The 22,587-nt window shown below is 37.3% G+C and overlaps 1 long non-coding RNA gene across 2 annotated transcripts in view; it reads right to left on the bottom strand.

Moving 5' to 3' along the window:
* Positions 1–20,897, bottom strand: part of LOC125180035 (uncharacterized) — a 28,494-nt gene extending 7,597 nt beyond the window's left edge. Inside the window, exons 1-3 of one of the 2 annotated variants that reach the window (XR_007158258.2) lie at positions 20,861–20,897; positions 9,889–9,919; positions 69–1,991 (exon numbers count right to left, since the gene is read on the bottom strand). This is a non-coding gene — a long non-coding RNA (uncharacterized lncRNA). Of the gene's footprint in view, positions 1–68; positions 1,992–9,888; positions 9,920–20,860 lie in introns of those variants that run through there. The other variant, XR_007158257.2, reaches the window with a different exon arrangement.
* Between the last annotated feature and the right edge of the window lie 1,690 nt (positions 20,898–22,587).

Genomic DNA, 22,587 nt, shown 5'->3' with positions numbered 1-22,587 from the left:
CCACTATCTACCTTATGTTTTACCTTAAAGATGCATGATAGATATATATAAATCATTCCCATGGCTATTATCATCTCTGTACAGAACCCAAAGATACTTGGTATCTAACTCCAAGCAGATTTGGAGACTAAGGTCTAAAACTTGACTACGGTTTTGAACATAATTGCAATCTACTGTACAATGGTTAGCACCATTTGTCCATTCTTGTTGTCAATGAAGAATGGGAAAATACCAGTCACATCTTTAAGAAAGAGGTTTAAATAGCATATACTGCAATATATTTTATGCAGAGTAAAGGTATGGTACTAATCATAGGGCAAAAAATAAAATTGTTGGATAATTCAGCTTCTAAATAACTGGATGATGCATTCTAATCCCAGATATTTAGTATTTATGAGACCTTATGCTGATGTAACTTTCTATATAATTTTGGGGTAATAGATGATTAATTTTCCCTAATAATTTTTAGTTTGATAATATAGTTTTATTATTCCATACAGTTCTTTATAATAAATTTATGCAGTGCCCCAAAGGAGTCTTTTTAGCAGTTCAAGTGAAGTAGTATTTCTCACTAAACCTTTATAAGATACCTTATAAAATGAAGTACCTTGAGGCACCAATTTATAGAAGTAGTTTCTAATGCTAAAAACACTGCAAAGCAGAACATTTTTCTGTAATATGCTGGAGTAAATTTCTTTTGTTAGACCAGAAGAGTTCTCCTCATAAAGTATGTGCTGTCAATGACCATCTGATCTTAATAAAAACATTCCTATAAAATAATTCTTTTGAAGCATTATTACTTCAGGCTCTGAACTCATTAGTTTTTACAGCTATATAGAGAGGTTTAGATGGAATATCACTAAACCAGCATGCTGGTGCTTATCATACTGGTAGTTTAGTGAATAACATTATTTCTTTTAAATCAGGTACAGATTTTATTTGCAGAGATGTATGTAATTCTATTTCTCGTTTCTCAATGCTTCTCTAAATTCAAACATAAACATTTTGTGCATTCTTGTACACTTTTTATAGTTTAATAGTTTTCATCAGATATTAAGCATTTAACCAACTATTTTTATATTTTATTTCCTCCACTCTGAATACATTTGTATTTCCTGCAAGTTGTCTGGAATTAATTCTCAGACATACTTCAGAATCATTCTAATGTGGACAGGTAAAAATATTTAGGATCTGTGTAGCTTCAGTTCTCAGCTACGTATTTTCTGTTACCAATCTGTGAACAGAGAAGTGCTTCCTTGTGGTTCTTATTCCCCTTTCTAATATGACCCTTATAGCATATCCTAGTCAGCTACAAAGGTAGAATTCATCTGACCTAATATAGATAACAGAATGACAGAACCACAGAATGGTTGAAGTTGGAAATAACCTTCGGAGCTCATCTAGTCTAAGCCTCCTGTTCAAGCAGGACAGCCTAGAGCAGGTTGCCCAGGACCATGTCCAGATGGCTTTTGACAATCTCCAGGAAAGGAGACTCCACAACCTCCCTAGGCAACCTGTTCCAGTGGTCAGTAACCCACACAGTAAAGATGTGCTTTCTGATGTTCAGGTGGAACTGGACCCAGTACTCCAGGCATGGCCTCGTCAATGCTCAGTAAAGGGGAAGGATCGCATCCCCCAACCTGGCAATCCTTTGCCTAATGCAGTCCAGAATGATGTTAGTCTTCTTTGAAACAAGGGCACATTGTTTTCTCATGTTCAACTTGGTGTTCACCAGAATGATAGGTCCTTTTTCTGCCAGGCTGCTTACTAGCTCCGTGGCTCCCAGCAAGTATTGGTGCCTGGGGTTCCTCCCCAGGTGCAGGACTTTGCACTTTTCCTTGTTGGTTCCTTGTTGTTGCACAAGGTTCTTGTCAGTCCATTTCTCCAGCTTGTCTAGGTCTCTCTGGATAGCACCACTGATGATGAGTCATCCACTTCCCCAGGTTTTGTGACATCTGCAGATTTACTGAAGGTACACTCTGCTCCATCATCTAGATCATTAAAGATGACATTAAGCATGACTGGAACCAGCACTGACCCCTGGGGAATTCTTTTTACTGGCCTCGAACTAGACTGTGCACTACTGATCACCAATCTCTGGGCCTGGCCATTCCACCTGGTTTTGATCTACTTTATCTTCTGCCCATTCAGCCCATAATTCAGTATGGATACCTATATTGTAAAATTCTTCAATATAGACACTTACACTGTAAAACTCTAAAGCTGAGTTACTTGATTAAATTTCTTACAAAAACAGTGAAGATAAACAGACACTTCTGAGATGTTCTTCATCTTACTTCAGAGTAGATATCTACACCTGATCATATGTATTGATCCTTTATAGTGTCTGTTTCTCTCCATTATCTATAAAGTGAAAATGCTTGATCAAAAATAGCTGCCTACTTTAAATACGTGTAAAATTAAGGAGTGTTCAGTTTTTCTATAGAAAGCTCCAAAATCTGTCCAGAAGGTGGTTCTGCACCTTTTTGTTTGCTTTTGTTGTGTTTGTTTTTGTCTATGCTGTTTGGTGCTGCAAGTTGTTTTTTGTTTGTTTTATTTTTAATTAATTCTGAATACATCCTACTAGTTGGTGGTACAATTAATGGGGGGTAGTCAGTATTAAGATGTCTGGACTGAGGTAAGCACTTTGTGAAGCTAATAGAAAAATGAAAGAGTCACTCAGAGATGTCCCAAAAGACCTAAGTGATCAAAGTAGTATTTCAAGCAAAAATTAAAATATATACTTGCATATATATATGTATTTAACTGCAGTTCAGTTTGAAGTTCCTATATCTTATAGGTTTCTAGTGTTCTTTCTTTAATTGAACAGTGACTGTCCCTAGATAGCTCCCTTTGGACATACATGATAATGCTTTGGTTCTAGTATGGCTGAAGACCTCAAGACACAGCTGATGCCTTTTTTTTTTTTTTTTTTTAAATCCAAAGATGAAATATGCTGAAATTATTTTGACTGAATGGATTCAGTATTGTAGACTTTCTATGTCAATAACCAATGTATTCCTAAAAAATGTGCTACACAGAAAAATGGAAGGATCTCTTTTGTTTCTTTCAGTTTTGCATATATTAAATAATTTATTTTTACAGTATGTCTACTCCTAGTTCCCACTGTTAAGTATCATTCCATTTATTAGCAGCTGCTTGCTTCCAAATGGGTTTGTGTATAAAACATAATTTCCTATACAAAGAGTGAGAAAATATGTAATAAGGCCTTCAGAATTGGATCCTTCATAGGAAGAATGTTAAACAAGCTAAAGAAAGAGAAAGAGACATTTGAAATCTCTCTATGATTTAGATAACTAATTTATGGTCAAATTTCATGGGCTAGAACATCCTCCTGGATCCAGCGCTTAAGTAATATGGGGAATGCATAGTTGACCTTCACTTTTCCCTGCTTCAGGACTTACCAAAAAAAAAAATTAAGTCTTGTTGACCTACATACTAGGTAAGCATTTTAACTATTAAAAATGAAATAAAAACACAGTAACTAGAGAATAAAAGAATTTCTTGCCTGGTTATAGGGGGAAGGGAGAGAAGGATTTTCCTTTTTTATTTATTTATTTTATTAGAGATTATTGGTGTTTTTCCGGGCACCGGATCTCAAGTGCAGAACCTCTGAGTAAATTACGTATGTGTGGAGAATAGAAGGAAAATTTCTATTATCCATCCTTCCTTACTTACTAACTTTGGACAGCATTCTTCTTAGTAACTACCTTTTTTTCTCTGGTTCTGTGTTCACCCTCGCATTAGTCCTCTGAGTCCTAACATTTTCAGTCTTGCTCAGGAGGAATGGATGTGGGGTGTTGGTTAGAATGAGCTAGAAATATGAAACACTCCGCAGTGTAAAACAGCTGACAGAACACATTGCTTTGACAGTGCAATTTAATTCTCCACCTTCTATAAAACATACTTTTTTCTGCCAATGGCTGAGACTCAGATACTTCAGAGCCATTATTAACTAACCCCCTTCATCACCTGAAATCTTACAAAATTTATCTTTAAAAAATATGTGTTAAGTGGATACAATAACATTTATTTTGTATTGTCCAGTTTAATAATTTATACAATGGAACAGTGATCAGCTACTACTCTGAAGGATTTTTGTTGTTGTTGCTGTTGATTTTGGTTTGGTTTGGTTTGGTTTTAGCAAAAAACAGCCAACCAAACAACAATAAAAACAACAACAAAAACCTGTACAGAATCTCAGGTTTGATTTGGACATGAAAAATAATAGCAAAATAATGCTATTTAGAGTATTTAGAATATTTAGAGGCACAAGACCGTCTGTATCTTTGTGTACAGAAGCAATTTTAAGATAACATTCTGACGTTTTTGGTGGTCAGAAGAGGGAGCTCTTGAACTATGGCACAGTGCTTCTGATAGATTCTAAACAGTACACCTTTATTCTTTCCACAATTAAAATTAAACTGTGTAATACTTAAAATACTTGAAAATAGCCCAATCAGTCAAAGTGGTGTGTACAAGGTGTTATCACTGCCTTTTAAATATATGTAAACAAGACTGTAAGTAAAAGAGTTAAGAATTGCATAACCTGCAAGCAAAGATTAAAGCAGAAATAGTTAGTCTCTCCCACTACAGACAAATCAGAAACATGCTTATAATCAGAGAGAAAGTATTACTTAGTTTAATTAAGTATCTGTAAGATGTTGGTGAGAAAAGTTATTATTTGTATTTAATAATATTAGGAAAAATATATTTTTCTAATAATAGTATTTTAAATATATATGTGTATATATATTTGGTCTGTGTTATTTATCTACACTCAATCAATCAATCAATCAATTTTAGTAACCTATTTAGATCTGGACAAAGGTTGTCAATATGAATACACCCACAACTCGAATCTGATATCCTATCGTCATTACTTAGGAAGATTTTTCAAGGCTATGGGTAGGACTTTAATACTACTGACATATGTAGTATGTATGTCACTTAGGATGGAATTTCTTTTACCTGTGTCAGTCATCTTGGAGTATCTAGTTGTTAAAGTTCTCCCTATTGGCAATGTAATGAAAGAGGTACTAATAGTGAAGGAATAATTGACTTATCCTGATGTAGATATCCCAGATAGTTGGAATGAATCATCCTTTTTTTTTTTTTTTTTTTTAAAACTTGGTTGTTTAAATTAATTAGAGAGCTCAAAATATTTTGGTTTTAGATTGCTAAAATGCCTTCTAGTTACTAATTAGGCAGGAAATCATCCTTAGGTTATCCAGGCCACCTACACAGAACTGTAATAGATCATAAGACCTATGCAAGACCCATGCTCTTATGGTAGCTTGAGCCAGGCCTCAAGTCTCGGGTATATCAATAATAACAGAAGCTTCTGTTACTAAATTGTACACCTGAATTAGGTTATCTGAATCAGGAGCCAAATGTTAACATAAAGAAATTGTGAGCTTTAAAATGGCAATCTGCATTTATCAACATTTAAATTATAGAAAAACTTATTTCACAATACATTTTTCACACTTATCTATTAGTCCAGTTACTGAAGAAATCATCAGAAGAAATCATTCAAATAAGTGAACTAATTTAGCAATGAAGATTAATACTTTACTAGACTGCACCTGCACTAAGGTCTCCAGTAGGCTGAGGAAATGATTATTCACCTCTGTCTGACACCTGCAAGTGCCCCATCTAGAGTACCAGTTTCAGGTTTTGACCTCATCTGGAGTACCAGAAAGATGTTGACATAGTGAAATAAGTCCGGAGAAGAATCACCAAAATAATTAGGAGACCAAACACATAACATCAAAAAAAAAAAAAAAAAACAAATTGAAAACTTAACTGGGCAAGATTATAGGTCACATGATGTTTTGAAGTTTGCCCTTGCTTTGAGCAAGGAATTGGATGATGTGACCTTCAAAGGTGCCTTCCAATATAACTATTTCATGGTTGTATGTTTTTATATAGATCTTGGAGGTTGATTCTGAACCTATCAGGTAATTCATGGTGTATCTAAATGTCTGCATGGCTTCTCTGATATTTTAGTAGTATGAACAGGTGACAGCAGGGTGGGAGAACATCTGCCTTGTATTTCTAAGTACTTTCAGTTGAGAACATGCTTAATTCACATGCTTGCTTATTTATAAGTGCATGAATATGGCAAGGATGAAAATGGCTTACCATAACAGCTAATCAATTTCCTAGGCAGTTCAAGTCACAATGCTATCCTTTTACCTATTAACATTACAGCTCTTCTAGTGCCAATGGTGGGATCAGGAACAGATATACCAATCTCTCTTCAAAGCTCTCAGCAAAAGATTTAATTCATTACTAGATGTAAAGTAGACATATGTTTTCTTGAAACACAATAAATATAAGGGCAATTTCCCAAATGAAGAAAAATAATATAAGGTTATATATCAAAGGGATCAAAAGCCCGAAAAGAAACATGAAATTAAGTGGTCAAATAGTTCCATAATGCACTACCAGTCTCCTGAACTATCATGTCATCTGTGTTATGTATTGAGGCTTAAAATGTATCTATCTATATTTATATCATCTAAATCTACATCTATGTCTGTGTAAAATAAAATTTTAATAATGAATGATCAATAAATAAAGAAAGCTTTAGAAGCACATCCTTTGTTATAGTTAAGAAATATATTTAAGGAACGATTCTGTAAAATGAAAAAAATGCGAATAGATTTATACAGAAAGTTAGAAAATGTATCTTAACCAGGTATGTATCTTAATGTATCTTAACCAGAAGGAAAATCATCAATGGTTTTTTTATCTTAGTGGCTTTAAAAAAAAAAAAAAAGTCTTTTCCTATAAATATGGACATACCTACCTAGTAATAATTCTACCATATTTCATGGGAATAAAAAAAAATAATAATAATAAAGAAAAATGAAAGCTTTTGTTCCAGGAGCTATCAAACTTTGTACCAGATGGCCCTCTGCCATTCATATGCGCTAAAGTGACATTTATATAATTCATTATGATATGACATGTCTGGATTAATTAAAGGCACTGCTCACTGGTAAAACATATTTTTAGCAATTAAAGCAATTTAGGAAAAGCAAGGAGGCAAACTAGAAAATCTGATCAGCAGTGTCTCCAGTGACCATGAAGCACAGTGTGAGAACCACTATACTAAACTGCATTAACATTTTTTCTGACCTTTTTGTTTATACTGTAATGCTCTTTTATCTAACATCCTCTTGATGTCAGAAGCATGAATTACTTCTAGCATTTATCAAATAAAAATTCTCTATCTCAGACAGATCTACTAGTCCCCTGAAAAGTTCAAGGATGCTTTTTAATACACCCTATGAAGTTTGGTGTCAAGGTTAAATTGCTCTGATTTTTTTCTTCAGTAGATGCATTCTGACAGGTATGCATTTAAACACCATAAAATAATGAAATAAATAAATAAATAGTCCTGCTTTTTATAAGTCTACAGGGCCTGGAGAAATTATTCTAAAAATAACTAAATGTGTAATTCCTTTAGCTAATTTATTTCCAATTTGATTACCACACACACACACACACAAAGCTTTTCCAAAAGCAGTTCATTTTTATATATGCTCTTCCAAATCACATTTTCTCTCTCTCTCTCATATAGTCTCCATTATGTTCCACAGATGTGGAATTCAAAAGATAAACTACAAAAATATTGTGCTATGACTTCCTATATAGCACTGTCAATTTCTAATGAGGGATGAAACATTGATTAGTCATTATGATGAAACACAAAAGAAGTACAACACTTCAGAAGACTCTTCTGGTGTTCACAAGTGGCTATTTGTACACAATAGTAGAGAAGATGGACTGCATAAAAAGAAGCATAGCCAGCAGGTCAAGGGAGGTTATTCCCACCCTCTACCCACCTGGAGTATTGCATCCAGTTCTGGGGCCCCCAGCACAAGGATCTCTTAGAGTGGGTCCAGAGGAAGGGCCATGAAAACAAGCGGAGTGCTGGAATACCTCTCGTATGAAGGGTGAGAAAGTTGGGTTGTTTGTCCCGGAGAAAAGAAGTAATTATTACAGCTTTTCAGTACATAAAGGGGGCTTATAAGAAGGATGGATAAAAATTTTTTACAAGGGTCTGTAGTGACAGGACAAGGGAAAACTGATTTAAATTGAAAGGGGATAGATATAGATTGGATATAAGGAAGAAATTTTTCACAATGAGGGTGGTGAGACAGTGGAACGAGTTGACCAGAGAAGTTGTGAACAACACATCATTGTCAGTGTTCAAAGATATGTTGGATGTGGCTTTGAGCAAACTCATCTAGTTAAAGATGACCCTGCCCATGGCAGAAGTTTTGGACTAGGTGATTTTTAAAGGTCCCTTCCAACCCAAACCATCCTATGATTCCATGACTGGTGCATGCCTATGACTAAGAAGTCAAGCAAAGGGAGCAGGAGACCTGCATGGATGAGCAAGAATCTCCTGGCAAAACTAAAGCAGAAGAAAAAGTATACCTAAAGTGGAAAAAGGGACATGTCACTTGGGAGGAATATAGGAATGCTGTCAAAATATGCAGGGATGTGGCAAGGAAGGCTAAGGCCTCTTTGGACTTAAATCTGGCAAGAGATGTCAAGGACAAGAAGAAGAGCGTCTTCAAATACATCAGTGGCAAAAAGACTAGGGAAAATGTGGGCCTGCTGCTGAATGGGGTGACCACCTTGGTGCTGAAGGAAATGTAGAAATTTTTATATAAAAAAATTAAAATAATAATAAGAATTATACTTTCTTTACTTCCATATTTACTGTTAAGGCCAGCTCTCAGGAATCCCCGATCCTGGAGACAGGACAGAAAGTCTGGAGAAAGGAAGACTTTGAGGAGGATCAGGTTAGAATTCATCTAGGGAAAACTGATATACAAAAATCTATGGGCCCAGATGGGAAGCACCCACAAGTGGTAAGTAAAGAAGTAAAGGTATAAAGTTGCAGAAGGAAAAAAAAAAAAAAAAAAAAAAGGAAGACTGGTTTAAAGCAGCCTCTTCTGTGCTACAGTCTGTAAAAATAGCCAAGGTTGCCCCATCCCAGGTGCAGAGTCCAGCACTTCCTCTTGTTGAACTTCACAGAACATAGACTCATTAAGGATGTATTTACATCTGTGGGGAAAGTGGAGAACTATATCTTAAAATTATATGCAAATAACAGAAGGAGAACAAGTATTAAACCACTTTACACATTCCCAATATTGCTTAAGGAAAAAGAGTTATTACTGTTTCTATATTTTGACATATGGCCTTCATGTTCAAGAGCCCTATCATAAATTTCCATCATATCTATTTCCAAAGAAAAAATCGTACAATCACCCATATTCCTATAAAATTGAATACTCGTTATCTTCCTTGTTTCCTTCTTCTCAAGAGGCGTATTTCCTGTATTTCCTTTTTTCCTTTTTTTTTTTTTTTGTATGCAATTGAAATGGCAAAGAACACTTAGCCTAATCATAGTCACAGAATAAGAACTCTTGTTGTGTTTAGCTAATCACACTTTCATTGCAAGAATAATAAAAATATAGACTGAAATATCTAAGTACAAATTAACTTTCTTTTTGACTGAGTCATTGAAATAATTTCAAGAACAGTGCTAATTGCCCAGACATAGGACCTTTCTGGAAGATTTTCCCTGTCCCTTATGAACTGGGCAATTTCTCTATTCCTCTTCGAGCATTTGGACTAGCAGTTGAAACAGAAGACATACCAAAGAAAAATGTGGTTTTATATTAGAATCTAGGCACCTTACAGAGGTAAGTAGCTGTTACTGCACGATTTTTCTCCTGGCAAAGATAGGTTATAGCATGGTGATGATACAGAGTAAGCTCCGACTTTTCATTTTTTGCTTATTGAAAACTAACTAGTTTTAATTATCAAGCTTACCTTTGTGTCACGTAGGTCATTATCTTTTAAGCTAGGGGAAAAGAAAACACATCAAAACCAAATGTAACTTACTGTATATAGTATACCAATATATCTCAAAACATTCCAGTATTTTGCAGTATTTCCTTGTGTGTTTATCTCATAACTGTACTTTCATCAGAGTTTATATGCTGCAAGCTATAACTCCAAATTTTATAATTTCTGTAAATTATAAATAATTCAGAAATAAAAAGCAGTTTCTGTTTATATGAAGTTATGTCATATAACATGGATGTTTCAGTATCAGAAAATCTGAAGGTGTTCAGAAGACAGAATTATTGATCAAAACATGCAAGTAAATGAAATTATATAATTAACTGCTGATGAATTTTCTTATTTTACATACCTTGAAGAGCAGGTCAAAAGAAAGTTAGACATGTATGTTTTAAAGTGCAGTGTAAAATTTCAAATTACTTTCAAATTAAAATTGTTAGCAATTCCTAATAAAACCATATAAAATATTACAACGGTCTATTATTTTTTAGATTTGATGCATTTATTTATTTATTTATTTTAAAACATATGTATAAAGAGAAGTAGTTATAGAAGTCTGCAACCAAATTTTCATTTCAGTCATGATTTTTCAGTTCCTTTGAGCTTATGTCCTCTTTGGATATGACTTCATAGTCATAGAAGGAAGTCATAGGAGGAAAAAGAAATTCAACAGAGCAAATTCATGGTGCTTGATATTCCAACCTTTACAGTATTATTGTTTGTATACTGAAAGTCTTCAAGTGACTTAAGACACTCTCACCTGTATCAGTGCGAATTCTAAAACAGTCCCTGAATGAGGTGCCTTAAAACACTGAAAATACATTTTTCATAAATAGATAACTCAAGCAGAAACACCTGGAGCACTCTTTGATTTAACGAGTACAGTTAAAATGGCTTCTTGGCAAATATTCCTCAAATAGATCTTCAAATACCAAGTTTAAAGGTCAAACTGAAAAGTTCAGTTTGGCAAAGAAGTGACACTGTCACAACCGTAACTAAAACCTGTTCATGATGATACAATTATTTAGAAAAAAGAAAAAAAAAAGTATGGATCTTATTAAAAATGGGAAAAAATATCCACAATAATTACAAAAATATGAATTTATTTTTATTCAATAGGGTTTGACTGTATGGTTTTGATATTTTAGATTAATTTATACTAGGTTTTTAGACTAATATTGCACAAATACTGACCTAGTACCTTTTGACACTGGCCATTGTAAATAAGGCAAGATCTAGTTGTAGATACTTACATCAACCAGTCACCCTTTAGTATAATTATAGAATTATGCATGAGTACAAAAAAAAAAAGAAATCATTTGAAAGGAAAAAGCTTTTTAACATCAAGCCAAAGCAATAACTCTGTCTTTACAATAACTTCCAAAAAAATAAAAATCCCCTAGCTAGTTGGAAAAATCATAGAATCACAGAATGGCTTGGGTTGGAAGCCATTCTTAAAAATCACCTAGTTCCAACCCCCTTGCCATGGGCAGGGACACCTTCCACTAGACCAGGTTGCTCAACGCCCCATCCAGCTTGGCCTTGAACACTTCCAGGGAAGGGGCATCCATAACTTTGCTGAGCAACTAGTTCCAGTGCCTCATCACCCTCATAGTCAAGAATTTCTTCCTTATATGTAATCTAAACTGACCCCCTTTTAGTTTAAAGCCAATCCCCCTTGTCCTATCACTACACTCCCTGACAGAGTCCCTCCCCAGCTTTCCTGGAGGCCCCCTTTAGGTACTAGAAGGCCACTAGAAGGTCTCCATGGAGCATTCTTTGCTCCAGGCTGAGCAACCCCAACTCACTCAGCCTGTCTTCATAAAAGGTCTGATCATGTTTTTTGTTTGTTTTGTTTGTTTTGTTTTAATTTTGTATTTTTTAATGAGGGTATATGTAATGACATAGGTGGCATGCTCTAATGTTTGTTACAGATAGATCTCATTGTTGATATCCAATCCTGTAAATGCTTAATCATGCTGGCAATTCTTCTGTCACTGAGGACTGAGTTCAGTCATAAGTTTAGCCTTCCAATATCTAATCCAGACAATCTAACGTGAAGATATTTGACATAGTATTAACATAGAAAAACGATAAAGCTGGGATTCCTTTGACCACTGGTAACAGTGGTCTGAAACTGCTTGTACCATTAATATAAACTTTGTTTACTTTGTTTAGACACATCATAAATACATTTACTTATTTAAGTGATTACAGAGGTAGACCGACACAAAATGTGAGTTTAGTGACATAATGACCTTGAAGTCATTGATTTGAAGCGACAACTAAAAACAAGCAAACAAACAAAATACAAATATATTCTAAAGGCGGTTTCTGCAGTCTCATCTAGTAAGTGAAAAATGTTGTTTAGTATATTTGATCCAAAAAGATCTGTATGTGTGGTATCCAATTAAATTAAAGTGGTCTATTTAAAAGATTAGAACATATTTGGGGAAGGAATTATATGGCTTCTCTGCCAAGGAATACTGGAAAGTTGGTGACTAGAACAAAATGTTTAAAATAGAAAGACGTGACTTAAATTTTACTGAGAAAAGGATAAATGTTTTATTTGTATGTAATGTCGATTAATAGATATTTACTGAGTCAGACTATTAATTTCCTTTATTTACCAAGAGGTTATGCATGCAGCTGAAGAAATGACCAGCTGTAATTGGTCACCATCTCAAGGGAACAAGGGATGATTCTTGTTAGACTGGAATGACATAAAACTGGATCATGACCAGTTGGAGCAGACTTTCCTTCTTCAATATGCCCATATTTCCCTGCTGAGAACACTTCTGCCAGAACAGGCTTCTGTCAAAGTTCTCAGTGTGCCTTGTCCATCACCATGATGAATCAGCATTTTATTCTGTAACAGGTTTCTAATGAGAATTAGTTATTTAACTGCTTCCATCTTTAATGAAGAATGATACGTTGTACTGGGTCTGCCTGCGATGAATTTAACATTCCCTGCAGTGGCCCATATAGTGCTGTGATCTGTAATCGTAGGTATAACAGCCCTGGTATCACACCAGTGTTTTGTCTATTGCTGAGCAGTGCTGGCACAGCACCAAGACTCTCTCCAAAACAGCTCAGGCTTGGGGTGAGCAAGAGGTGGGGAGGGGACATCACCAGGGCAGCTTAACTGACCAAAGGGATATTCCATACCATATGAAGTCACACTCAGCAATAAAAGGTGGGAAACTGTAGGTTTTCTGTCATGTAGATATGTCACATATCTGCCTTAAAGAGAGACGTCAAGCCAGATTCTGAAAGGGATTGACTGTACGTTTCTTATACATAAAATCTATTTATGTCAGCAGAAAAGTGTTATTCAAATATCAGGAGATAACAATCATATAATGGCCAGTACAAACATAAATTAAATATTATCCTTCGCAACAAAAACATGTCATTTGTAACTTCTTACAGATTTTAAAGGTGTGTACCTTTCAAATTACATTAACTGAAGGGTACTGGAACAGGCTGCCCGGGAAAGTGGTTGAGTCACCATCCCTGGAGGTCTTCAAAAAACATGCAGATGTGGTGCTTAGGACATGGTTTAGTGGTCAACTTGGCAGTACTAGGTTAAAGGTTAGACTAGATGATCTTAGAGGTCTTTTCCAATCTAAATGATTCCATGATTCTGTGATTAATTTATCATTAATTTCTGTTATGATTGTGCTAGATCAAATGAAAGTTATAACATGACCTCTTACTTTGTTCCATTTTTATTGAGAAAGTTATGTAAAATCTTAAACTTTGGCACAAAGAGCTAGTGAGCATTCAGTTAGGCACCAGGAAGCTCTAATTAAGTTCTGTGATTCTTTTTTTTTTTTAAAACTAATTTTCTCTTCCCAAATTAAAAAATATTTTTGTGTTATTATTTCCTTCATTCCTTCAAAATTGTTTAGATGTGTTTGATATTGCAGTTCCCAATGCTGTACATGATTTGCCTATTTTGACTTCATCAGACTAATTTCTTATATTTTATTTGCTCTTTCCTTTAGCTTTTACTTGTTCCTTTTAATAAGCAATGTTTTTGTTTGGTGGTTTTGTTTTTGTTTTGTTGTTGTTGTTGTTTTTTCCCCAAAACTTAATTTAATTCCATAGATGGTGGAAATAAACCACCTGACCAAAAGATCTTGCCTTTGTAATAATTTCTGGCAAAGGATAAAGGGAGAGATTTTAATTGGGTATTTTCTTTCTTCTCTTCTAAGACACAGCATTCCAGTCCACTGTCTATTGTATGTCATCTGAAAGCTCCACATCTCAGTAATCCCTTAAATGCATTCTTAATGTCACTGAGGGATTGTGGGTTTGGTGGTGCAAGAACTGACATTTAATCCAAGGTTTATTTCCTGAGTGGGAAGGGTAGGGAGTAGATAACAAATTCTACTCTAAGATTTCTGTTCTAACCCATACTGTCCCAAATTCACACACAAACTTCACACTGTAATCACCTCCCCAGCTGCTCTGGTCGAGATTGGACCCACACTATGGATCCGGAGTAACAGGAAACTCACTCTGACAACTCAGCATGACTAAGACCCAGTCACAACATACATTTCTGCCCTGCACTTTGTCTTTAGAATGGACTTCAAACTCCACCCCCCAGAAGGCCATTGTCTTCACTATTTATTGGTTCCTGAATTAATCTGGTCTCCTTTTCCAAATGTGCAACAAGGGTGTGAAGCTGACAAGTTAAATAACAAAGTTAACTTTTGCTTCTCTGTTTGCAGTCGGATGCTGGATTAACATAGTCAGTCAGAGCTAGGCAGTTGTCCAAGTCTCATTTGCCTCACTATGTCCAGATATGCGTCACCCCATGGTACTTAAGTACTATGTTATTTCCTTATTCTACCTCACTGGTGTTTCCTAATTTCTCAGCCTTCTTCCACTGTATCATTTAGGCCTGTGATGGACAAAGAAAAAAAGAAAAAGTGTATACATCAACAACAGTCCAAGTCTATTTCTGTTCTAGAAAACCTCCCATCCATAGGTTTGAAGAACCCTATGCAGAGACATATCTTCTACTATATGACTTTTCCAGTTCTCAATTTGTATAGATGTATTTGATTTTCATTTTGACTGGCTTTGCAACCTCTTCTGATTCTCATTTGCAAATATTTGTCACAGAGAATGTTTATTCATCTGACTGTTCAGATAAATGCCAAACATGTAGCTGGAATTCATTTAATTGCATACATGCATTTCAGGTATAAAATTGTATTGAATTACACAGCTGGAACATCAGCTCTTAAATATTGAATTCCAAGGAGGGATAGTTAACTAGTAAGCCACAGGGCTTACTAGTTTTGTGTTTTGTCTTGTTTTGTTCTTTCACACAAAACACCTGTCAAATAAAGGCAAATATTTTCATATTTGAAAGCAATAGCTTCATAACAGAAATTCTGGCAATAAAATAGGAAAAAATTAAATAATGTGACTGTATATGTGTTTTGCTGTTGTTTGTTTTTCAGATGAACCTATAACCTAATGATACTGGTTTCAAGAACAGTAATCAGAGATCCCAATTGTAGGTCTAAATAAATAAATATTTATGATAGCATTTTGCTCCGCATAAAGAAATCTATATTTTATTTTCTAGTATATTTTTTCTGTCCATTTTAAAATAAATTTAGTAAATGAACGAAATCACAGATGTAAACATGTATCTGCAACTAAGATTTTGAAAATTTCAGAACATCAAAAGTGCAACAGAACGAAATAGCAACTGAAAAAATCAATCAACTTGGCAACTGTCATTATCCTCTGCTTCCTTCAGAAAAAAAAAAAAAAAACCACACTTTTTTTTTGTTTTTAAAGAGTCATTATTTTGGTAATCTGAAAACTCACAGAGTAGATTAATTAATTGGACTCTGTATTGGGTTTACATGGCAAGGATTTCTTAGGAAGGGGCTGCTGGGGTGGCTTCTGTGAGAAGAGTCCCCTGTTAGGTAAGAGCCGGTTCCAGTCGGCTCCAAAGGGGACAACAGCAACTGAGAGAGAGAAGAGAGAAAATGTAAAAGAACCAGCCCTGCAGACCCCCAGGTCAGGGCAGAAGGAGGGCAGGAGGTGCTCCAGGCACTGGAGCAGAAGTTCCCCTGCGGCCTGTGGAGAGGCCCCTGGTGGAGCAGGCTGTCCCCCTGCAGCCCATGGGTCCCACACGGAGCAGATCTCCATGCTGCAGCCCGTGGAGGAGCCCCCGGTGGAGCAGGTGGATGTGGCCTGGAGGAGGCTGCGGCCCATGGAGAGCCCCCGCAGGAGCAGGCCCCGGGCCGGAGCTGCAGCCCGTGGAGAGGAGCCCACGCAGGAGCAGGGGTCCTGGGGGCAGCTGTCGCCCGTGAGGGAACCGTGCTGGAGCAGTTTGCTCCTGGGGGATGGATGGACCCCGTGGTACGGAGTCGTGTGGGAGCAGTTCTTGAAGAGCTGCTGCCTGTGGGAAGCCCAAGCAGGATCAGTTTGGGAAGGACGGCATCCCGTGGGAGGGACCCCACATGGAGCAGGGGCAGAGAGTGACCGTGAAGGAGCGGCGGAGATGACTGACTGCAGCCCCCATACCCCTTTCCCCTGTGCTGCTCGAGGGGAGGAGGTAGAATTGGGTGGGTGGGTGACGGAGAAGGTGCATTTAGTTTGCTTTTAGTTTCTCACTGCTCTAGTATTTCAGTAATAGTCAATAAATTATATTAATCTCTGAATGCTGAGTCTGTTTTGCCCATGATAGTAATTGGTGAATGATCTCCCTGTTCTTATCTCAGCCCTTGAGGCCTATGAATCATATTTTTTCTCCCTTTCCCTTTGAGGAGGGGGAGAGAGAGAGCAGATGTGGTGGAGTTTTGCTGCCCAGAAGGGTAAAAATACCACAAACCTCAAACAAATAATGGCGATGAAAAATATTTTCAGAATTCATAAATCATAGAATCATTCAAGTTTGAAGGGACCCCAGGAGCTGTCTAAAGTAAAATCTCCTGCTGAAAGCATGGTTGACACTGAATTCAAACCCATCGCTCAGGGCTTTCTTTAGCACTTTTACTTCAATGAACAATCAAAGGACTGGGATAGATAGAGCTTCATAAGCTAAAGAAATTTCTCAAAATATTTATGTATTTTTCTTAACATGTAAATACATTTCCTAAGAATTATTGATGAATACTCTCCAAAAAATAGTCAATTTCAAAACATAGAATCATAGAATGTTTTGGTTTGGAAGGGACCTTAAAGATCATCTAGTTCCAAGCCCCCTGCCATGGGCAGGGACACCTCCCACTAGACCAGGTTGCTCAAAGTCCTGTCCAACCTATTCTTGAACAAACACGTGTCTGTTTTTTCCGGGGAGACATTAGAGATATATAAGTGAATTCTCCAGTAAAACTCTAAGAAGGGAAATGGAGAGGTTATAAAGAATGACCACTATCTCAGCATAAAAATGATTGAAGGATAACATAAATCCTTAAATATAAATATAAATTATACAGAGTAATACAAACACATGATAACAGCTATTCTGTGCCTATCTTTACTGCTGTCATGTAGTCTGCTGCTCTTGTGTATGCAATACCCTTTTTCTCATTCGCATATATTGCTGTGTGCTGCATTCCTTTAATGAGATATATTTCAGTATATTACTCCTTAATAGCATGATGTGACAAGTAGTTGACTATGCTTTTACAAAGATGGAGAAATCAAAGACTATTCACTGGCTTAAGACAAATGTCTTAGTTAAAGGAAACATATTTTATGGTACTGAAAGGATTTTTCTTTTTTTTTTTTTTTTAATTGTACATTAAATCTTACAGACAAATCACACAGTTTCTCATTTGCACTTTGCAAGATAAATGTCTTCTGCTCTGCATTGAATAGCCAGCATCCTACTGTTTTCATCTGTTTCTGTTAAAAGAACAGGTGCAAAAAAATTGTATACCGTATACCAATAAGGTTCCCTTGATACCTTCAGTCTGAATGTATGAATTGATAGCAGCTTTCCTGAGTCACAAACAGCTTTTTGTTGAATATATTTTGTCAGGGTACTAGCATCTTGTCATGTAGCTATGTCATGTCTTATTATATTGTACAATATGATCTTATAGAAAAACAAAACCAAACAAAACATTCTCACATGAAATTCTACCTTCTTTCTGAAACCAACAAATGATAAAAGCCAGTTCACAGCATTGGACCCTGAACATACCATGTCCTCCAGGTGCTTGTTGGCCTGTGTTCAAGGATTCTTTACACACAACAATCAGATGACTGTGAGAAGGGCTGGATGAGAAAGAGATGCAGGAAACCTGTCTGTGACCTGTGACCTTTGCATGGGAGCAGCATCTCTATGCAGGTGCTCACAGTGGGTCATTGCAAGAGTTAGGCTGCAGCATTGCTACGCTGATCCTGGACCTGGTGCACTGGCGCAACTTCCCATGTGGCCTCAAGACTGCCTGGTCACTGAGGACTTGCCTACTTATCAGGCATCCTGGTCACCATCCACATCCTATCCCTGTTCTGCTGGCTGGGTACCATGGGATTGTGCCCCTTGGCAAGTCAGTGTCTTGACAGCCACCTCAACATAAGCTTGGGGCTTTCTGCCCTTGCAGGTAGCCCAACCTCATCACTCCCCGACATCTAAGATCATTTGCAGAGTCTGTCTTTAAAACTGAAAAAATAATGTTCCTAAGGTTTTGGTCTGTGCTTTAATATCCAAGTTGAAGATTAGAATTGATAAATAGCATAACGATTTTACATTTCCATGGGACAGAAATCCGTAGTAATAATATCATTTTTAACTTATGGGAAAAGTACTTTTATAATTAGAAAACACTGATGCAGAACCATTCAACTAATATCCCAAAATAACTTTATCTTGCTACATTAAGTAAGCCAAGTTTGCTCACTGAATAATGAAGAACAAAGAAGATTGAGAATGATGTGCTGGGTCTTAGTCCTATGGAGACATACTTATAGTTTACTTAAATTGGTACGTTAGTTATAAAGGGCATATGTGATACTAAGGAAGAATGAAGGAAAAGTCATCTGTAATACTGGCATTCTATATCTCTGAAAAATGCCTCATTATGTATCAGAAGTTCATCCATTACATTAATAGCTAGGCATTGTGTTAATGTTAAACAACAGATAATAAAGTTAGATTTTCTTTTGAAATTACTTTATCAAGAGAAAAAAAAATAATAAAAAAAATGAATGCACCAGCCATTCTGTTCTCTGGATTCTGAATGATGAATATTTTTAATTGTTTTAAAAGCTTCTAGAAGTTCCCAAATTAAAGAGAGAAAGAAAAATGGGAACAGAAAGAGCACATTAGATAGACAATAGAAAATCCTTTTGCACTGATAATTTAAAGCATAAATAAGATGGTTCAAATAATAAGTTCTGGTACTGAACATCAACAACAACAACAACAACAACAAAAAAGTACTGGAAGCATATCTAGTGAAAATCAATAGGATTTATGACAAATCTGACTAATCTAGTGGCCTACTATGATGGAGTGACTACATTAGTGGACAAGGGAAGGGCAACTGATGTCATCTACCTGGACTTCTGTAAGGCCTTTGACACAGTCCCACACAACATACTTGGAAAGACACAGATTAATGGATTTGATGGCTAAGAACGGTCTGGATGGCTGCAACCAGAGAGCTGCAGTCAATGGCTCAGAATTCAGGTAGGAGATCAGTGATGAATGCTGTCCCTCAGGGGTCAGTATTGGTGCAGGTACTGTTTAATACCATTACTAATGACATAGACAGTGGGATGGAGTGCACCCTCCACAAGTTTGGGGGTGACACCAAGCTGAGTAGCTTCTATTGTGTCAACACCAGATCACACAATAGAAGGAAGGGATGCCACCCAGAGGGACCCTGAAAGCCTATATAGAATCCTAGAATGGCTTGGGTTACCAGAGACTTTAAAGATCATCTAACTCCAACCCCTCTGACATGGGCAGGGATGCCACCCACTTGATCAGGTTGGTTAAGGCCCCATCCAGCCTGGCCTTGAACACCTTCAGGGATGGGGCATCCACGACTTCTCTGGCCAGCCCGGTCCAGTGCCTCACTACCCTTACAGGGAAGAATTTCCTCCTAATGTCTAATCTAAATCTATCCTCTTTTAGTTTAAGACCATTCCCCGTTGTCCTATCATTACCTACCAGAGTAAACAGTCCTACTCCATCCTTTATATAAGACCCCTTAAAAGATTGAAAGGCCTCAATGCGGTCTCCCCAGAGCCTTCTCTTCTCCAAGTTGAACATCCCCAGCTCTCTCAGTCTTTCCTCATAGGAGAGGTGCTTCAGTCCTCTGATCATCTTTGTAACCCTCCTCTGGACTCACTCTAACAGGTCCACATCTTGTGCTGGGGACCCCAAACCTGGACTCAGTACTACAGATGGGGCCTCAGAAGGGCAGAGTAGAGGGGGACAATGCCCTCCCTTGACCTGCTGGTCACACCTCTTTTGATGCAGCCCAGGACGCAGTTGGCCTTCTGGGCTGCAAGTGCACACTGCTTGCTCATGTTGAGCCTTTAGAAGGGAAAAACACAAAACAACAAAGGAAAACAAGCTCCAGTTCAATCTATTCATAGTCGAAACCTTGGGGGTGGGGGAAGAAAAAAAAAAAAAAAAAAAAAAAAAAAAAAAAAAGAAGACTGGTTTAAAGCAGCCTCCTGTGCGCTACATTCTGTACAAATATCCAAGGCTGCCCCGTCCCAGGTGCAGAGTCCGGCACTTCCTCTTGTTGAACTTCATAGAATCATAGAATCACTAAGGTTGAAAAAGACTTTCAAGATTGTCTGGTCCAACCATGACCCTACTACCAATGTCACCCACTAGACCATGTCCCTCAGCACCAGGTCCTGACTCAGCTGCTCTGCATGCTGCTGCATGTGCTTGTGCGCACCCACATCCATACGGTCAGCCCCCTACCGTGTCCTCTGGGCGATGCAAGGAAGATCATCAGCGCATGTTTAAGTTTGTACTCTTTGTTGTAAGAACAGAGTATAGTGTACATGTATACTCTTGCATTTAATGTGGGGGAAAGGAAAACATTTTGTCATAATTTTCTAAGTTCCTCTACATTCTTAACCAACTCCCACACAGCCATTCTGTATAAGCAGTATAAAGAGTTCGTGTGTAGTAAAGAATGAATATTGTAGGTTTGGTTGCAGAAGGGTGATGCACAGCTTGCCCTTTCTTTGAAAACTTGTCCTTGATTTAGATTGGCATGAGAAGCAAATAAACTGAGGGAGAACACAGAACAGGAAAATGAAAAGAGAGTTCAAAGCTCTATCCTGTCTTTCCTAACCTCCTCAACTTTCAGACAAAAAGAGAGAAAATCAAAATAATTACTAACTTACATCTCAAGGCTACCTGCATTTGAGAAGTTGCCTAGGTAGAAATTCTGTTACCAGATAGGCTTTCCTTTCCCCTCATTAGGCTGTGACAAAGCTTTTTCCTGGAAGCACCTGTTGTTGTGTACACTTATACTCAAAAAACTGTGTTCAAAAAACAACCTTTAGGAGCCTGAAAATATTTAGAAGCTGCTTTTCCTACATGGTTCCAGATTCTCCTTGAGTGCGCACAGATTAGTCATAACTGTTCTAAGATCATTAATAACTTGTGTCCCAGTTCAACAGCAGCTGTCATCTTGTACACTGGGGAAAGTGTGTTTTTTGTACAAAGTAATAAAGGCTTTTATGCTGGCAGGCATTCTTTTTAAATTCTTCCAGAAGAACACTGAAAAAGAAACCAGTAAATAATAGAAAAAAAAAAGTTTCTAAGCAAGTCATTTAATATAATAGCTAGTGCTACTAAAGCTATTACAGTAAGTTCAGAAAAAAAAAAATCAGAAAGTGGCACATATATAGAATCATAGAATCATAGAATATCCCAAGTTGGAAGGAACCCACAAGGATTATTGAGTCCAACTCCTGGCTCCGCATAGGTCTACCCAAAAATTCAGGCCATATGACTAAGAGCATAGTCCATACGCTTCTTAAACTCCGAACACAGTACTTAAGGTGTGGCCGCACCAGTGCAGAGAAGAGCAGGACAATCACTTCCCTCGACCAACTAGCAATGCGCGTGCTTGGTGCACCCCAGGATACAGTTGGCTCTCCTGGCTGCCAGGGGGCACACTGCTGGATCGTATTCAACTTGCTATCAACCAAAACCGCCAGATCCCTCTCTGTGGGGCTGCTCTCCAGTGTCTTGTTGCCCAGCCTGTATGTATAGTCGAGTTGTCCTTTCCCAGGTGTAGGACCTGGCACTTGCTCTTGTTAAACTTCATGTGGTTGATGGTTGCCCAGCTCTCCAATTTGTCCAGATCTCTCTGCAAGGCTTTCCACCCTCAACAGGGTGGAACCTCAACTCCTCCCAGTTTAGTATCATCAGCAAATTTACTCAAAACACCTTCTAGTCCTACATCCAAATCATTTATAAAAGCATTGAACAGAACTGGCCCTAAAATGGAGCTCTGGGGGACCCAACTGATGACTGGCCACCAGCCTGATGTAACTCCATTTACCATAACTGTTGAAGCCCTATCCCTCAGCCAATTGTTCACCCGTTGTATGATGCTTTTATCTAGCGGTATGTTGGACATTTTGTCGAGTAGGATCCTATGCGAAACTGTAGCCAAAGCTTTACTGAAA

Source organism: Anser cygnoides, chromosome 1 (genome assembly GCF_040182565.1).
Source record: "Anser cygnoides isolate HZ-2024a breed goose chromosome 1, Taihu_goose_T2T_genome, whole genome shotgun sequence".
NCBI classification, from domain to species: Eukaryota; Metazoa; Chordata; class Aves; order Anseriformes; family Anatidae; genus Anser; species Anser cygnoides.
The sequence above is the reverse complement of the archived record's forward strand: the minus strand, read 5'-3'. Positions and strand labels throughout refer to the sequence as shown.